Here is a 4325-nt window from a genome sequence, read left to right on the forward strand (position 1 = left end):
GCAGAATTTTCAGCTTAAATATCTGTCATGAGAGAATCCAGACTCTCGTCTACATTTTTGTCATACCTAATGAGAAAATAGTAGCAGACTCCAAGTATTCACTGACCCATCTCAGCTGTAAGTCCATTTCATATTACATTCACGTTCAAACATCCTTGAATAAGTAAATAGGTAGCAGTTACACATAAAGAAACTACAGACATCTAGATAATGTGAAGAAATGAATACTTAGGCTTTTCTGCAAATAATAGATCTAGTTCCACATCTTCATTAACAATGTATTTCCTTTCATTTTAATGGACCTTTTACTTCACAATGACTTGTAAAATTGGGCTCACTTTTAATCATGACAAATATGTATTGGCAATCCGGATGGCTATGCAGCCAGATCCCTCAAAAAGGGAATGTTGCACAAGAACAGAGTGTAGCATATATGTTAGCAATCCATGGATAGCATAGTTTCAGATAAACGCTTTGTGAGTAGCTTTATGAGTTTACGTTTCAGTCTGCCTGGCGAACACTTAGAATTTTACTACAGAAGACTACACAGAAAAAGGCAATTAGATCAGATCGCTAAATTAGATTAGATTAGATTAGATTAGATTAGATTAGATTAGATTAGATTAGATTAGATTAGATTAGATTAGATTAGATTAGATTAGAAGAGTTACTGGACCCGGCGCTCACGATGCAGACAAGCTGTTTAAAGTGGTTAAGCTTGGAGGCAGCCTGGGCTGTAGCCCGGGACCGGCCGAGCTGCCGCTGGATCGGAGAGGCGGGATTACCGCCCGAACAGGGCATGCGGACGGACTGGGCTGGGTTCTGCAGGGCAGGGTAGGTCAGGCATGTTCTGGAGCCTGAGCCTCGCCGGGATGCTCCGCACCCCGCGCTCCTCGCTCCAGGACCACTCAGCCGCTTCTCCGGTGCCGTGGGTGTGGGCGGTATCCTCGGGTCCGGCCTCCGGTCACCCAGCGCTGCCACCCGCTTGAGCATCCGCCGCTCTCAGACCTCGCACCGCCCGGCATGGTAAGTCCCGCTGCGTGCTGGGGGTGGTTCCTGACCCAGAGCTCCGCTTGGTCTCCTCCTGCCCGCCCGGCTGCACCTCTCTGGTTTCTGCGAGAAAGGCGCAGAAAGGGTTGGAACGAACAAGTTTTAGGAAAGAATTTTGTTCTAGCTGGCAGGATTTCAGACCTACAAACCTCTGTCAGAAAGAGTGATGGCAGGGCTCAAACTGCTCCCGTGTTCCAGTTTAGCAGTTTCCCTAGACAGTGCTCTCCAGGGGCTTTCCAAATATCATCAGCTGGTTTCAGCTGGGCTCCCCATTGTCCTGTTAGTTATGACAGTTGTGTTCATACCGAATTGTTATGCTTTCTCCTCTATTTCTTTCACTAGCATGAGTATAACCTCACTGATAGCTACAGTTTTACGTGAAATATTTAGGAAGCTGTTTGTACTATGGTACAAAGGCCTTTTATTTAGGAGGGAAAAAGGCATACTTTCCCCCCATGCTCCAAGTGCTTGATGGAGAAATGGACTCAGATTATAATACTCAAATACCACGACATACTATGATTATGATACCACATACACGCACAAACAATGTAACCTCCAATCTTTATGCGGCCAAGACTAGAAAACAAAGTTTTCTTCACGAGCCCCTGAAAGATATACTTTGGGGAATTAGCATCCTGTGTTAGCATCTGCAAAAACCATTGCTCACCAACTGTTAATTAATACCATTTACTTCTAGTCCTCTTAGAATGATAGAATCATTTAGAATGGAAAAGATCATGAGTCCAACCATAAACATAACACTGCCAACTCCCCCACTAAAACATGTCCTGAATCACCATACCAATGGGTCTTTGAAATACCTTCAGGGATAGCAACTCAGCCACTTATTTCCCTGGGCAGCCTGTTACAGTGCTTGACAAACAGTGAAGAAATTTTTCCTAAGATCTGATCTAAACCTCTCCTGGTGCAATTTGAGGCTGTTTCCTCTCACATGCTGTCATTTGTTCTTTGGAAAAAGAGGCCTACATCCACCTTGCTACAGCCTCCTTTCAGGCAGTTATCCGGAGTGACAAGATCTTCCCTGAGCCTCCTTTACTCCAGACTGAACAGCTCCCTTACCTGCTCCTCACCAGAGTTGTTCTCAGGACCTTTAACCAGCTTCATTGCTCTTCTTTGGACACTCTTCCTCAGATTTAACATAGATTCAAGGCTATTAGTTCTCACCTTTAAACTGTGAAAACAAAAAAATCAGAGCATGCCATATCTTGATTTTTCTATATTCCATAACTTGGCTATTTGCATTTTAATCTCTTTTCCCCTTTGGCAGATTACCCAGTCTTTCCATCTCATGCCCACAGGTTTGAGTAGATCAGAGCTACCTCTTTTGCAGCTGCAGACTACACACCTTGAACCAGTATAGATAGATATATTTTTAAGCAGCAGACCAGCATGTTAATAATTTACTAAACTCTCAGTAAAACACTCCTTTTGACACAGAAGACTTTTCTTCACTGCAAGACTCCCTTCTCTGCCTGAAGCTTTTGCATTCCACGGCTCATTCTAAACTCTCCTTGTCTTGATAGCAATGAAGTTTATTGATCATGGCGCTTCATTCTCTATTCTGAAGTGATGCAATCATGAGATAATCACTTTCCCCCTCCTCCTTTGCTCTCTTTCTCATTTGGACTTTTCAGTTTTTATAACCTCTTTCCAGGTAATAAGGGATCGTATGTATATGATTGCTTTCATTCAAATTACCCAGATTTTACAAACCTTTTATTTTTAGTGTCTTCTAATTGCTTGGAAAATGTCTACTTTTAAAAACAATCTAAAGTTTGAACTGTTAAATTGCAGCTGAACTATACCAAAGATTTAGTATATATAGATTAACTCAAAGAACTAATCAAGACATGCCAGAATTTATAGGTTTTTTTTTCAAAACTAGCTAGCACTACTTTCTGCATAGTTTATTGTACCACTGCATAAAAAATCCTCTTCTAAAAAGCCAAGAGAATTCTTACAGAAGTTGGAAAATTGATGAATTATGAGCAGAATCTGTCTTCCCTCAGGTTCTAAAACACAGTCCTAGCCAACCTAAAAGAAAAGAAGACACAAATAAACTCTTCTTCTTTCTATTCTGTAATTTCCTATCACTGACCACAATATCTTTGTTTTGTGGAGTATCTCTAACAGTTACATTTGAGGACAGTAAAAATTAAAGGGAAATTATTAATTTCACTTTGTGTACAGTCTACCCATTTCATTTCAAGGAGGTTAATTATATGGAATTAGAAGGCTTTAGATACTAGTATTCACTGAATCTTCTTAATTACTTCCTTCTTAAAATTAGCACAAGAAAAACAGAATCATGCACAATTGTCAGATTTGTTGTTTTGCTTTCACAGTAAATCTAGTAGATTTAGATTGCACCAACATTGCTATTATTATAAGAAACTTAGCAACAACAAAATTACTGTGATGGAGCTACTCGTTATTGTCTTTATCAGTGTCTATTACTAAAGAAATGTTACATTTATAAAGTGAAATGTCCTTCTTCCTGAGTGTGCTGCTTTGGTGTGCCCATGATGTCCAGTGACTAACAAACAAATGCGTTATGATATGAAAAACCTATATTTACCCTCCCCTTTCTCTATCACTTTACCTTTAACCTTCCCCAGATGGATGGACATCTTTTAGCTCCTGGCGAGGTAGTGAAACAGCTATTGCATGGTTATTGCTATCTCTCTCTTTTTTTTTTTTTTTGTTGTTGTTGTTGTTGTTGTTGTTGTTGTTGTTGTTGTTTGGTTTGGTTTGGTTTTTCGGTTTTGTTTTGGTTTTTTTTTTTTGTAACTGAGAAAGTTACATCAGCACACAACACGAGGTAGGAGAAGAGCATTTTGCAGCATTTGGAAGCAGTTACTCTAACCTGGGGGAGATGTGTGTGATTTGGCAGTGAGGAATGTTTCCTGGGAGCACTTAGTATTTATGAAATTGCATAAAGAAGAGTGGTGTAAGCTGAAGGAAATGTCAAGTGAAATTTAAAGTGACATGGATGTCAGTGCTTTGCATAGTCTTGCCCAAGTGTCATTTATGCAATCTTTTTTTGTATTAAAATTGGAACAGAGGAAGTCTCAACATGAATCACCAAGCCCAAGCTCCAAAGACAAGTGATGATAGCTGTCTAGGTATAAAGGTACATTGAATGCAAGTGCTTTCAGCAAATGTGTGTGGCCATAAAACTTGAGACAACAACAAGTATGTTTATAGATGTTGGTGATAATTTTCTGATTATGATAACTAATCAAGAGGTT

At 40.1% G+C, this 4325-nt stretch overlaps 1 long non-coding RNA gene across 1 annotated transcript; it reads right to left on the bottom strand.

Annotated features, from left to right (window-relative positions):
• Positions 1-270: 270 nt before the first annotated feature.
• On the bottom strand, positions 271-2591 carry LOC135419869 (uncharacterized). Its single transcript, XR_010433194.1, has 3 exons — positions 2347-2591; positions 2134-2245; positions 271-1113 (listed from the first exon to the last, which is right to left on the bottom strand). It is a non-coding gene; the product is annotated as an uncharacterized LOC135419869 (long non-coding RNA).
• Between the last annotated feature and the right edge of the window lie 1734 nt (positions 2592-4325).

The sequence above is a fragment of the Pseudopipra pipra genome, chromosome 1 (genome assembly GCF_036250125.1).
Source record: "Pseudopipra pipra isolate bDixPip1 chromosome 1, bDixPip1.hap1, whole genome shotgun sequence".
NCBI classification, from domain to species: Eukaryota; Metazoa; Chordata; class Aves; order Passeriformes; family Pipridae; genus Pseudopipra; species Pseudopipra pipra.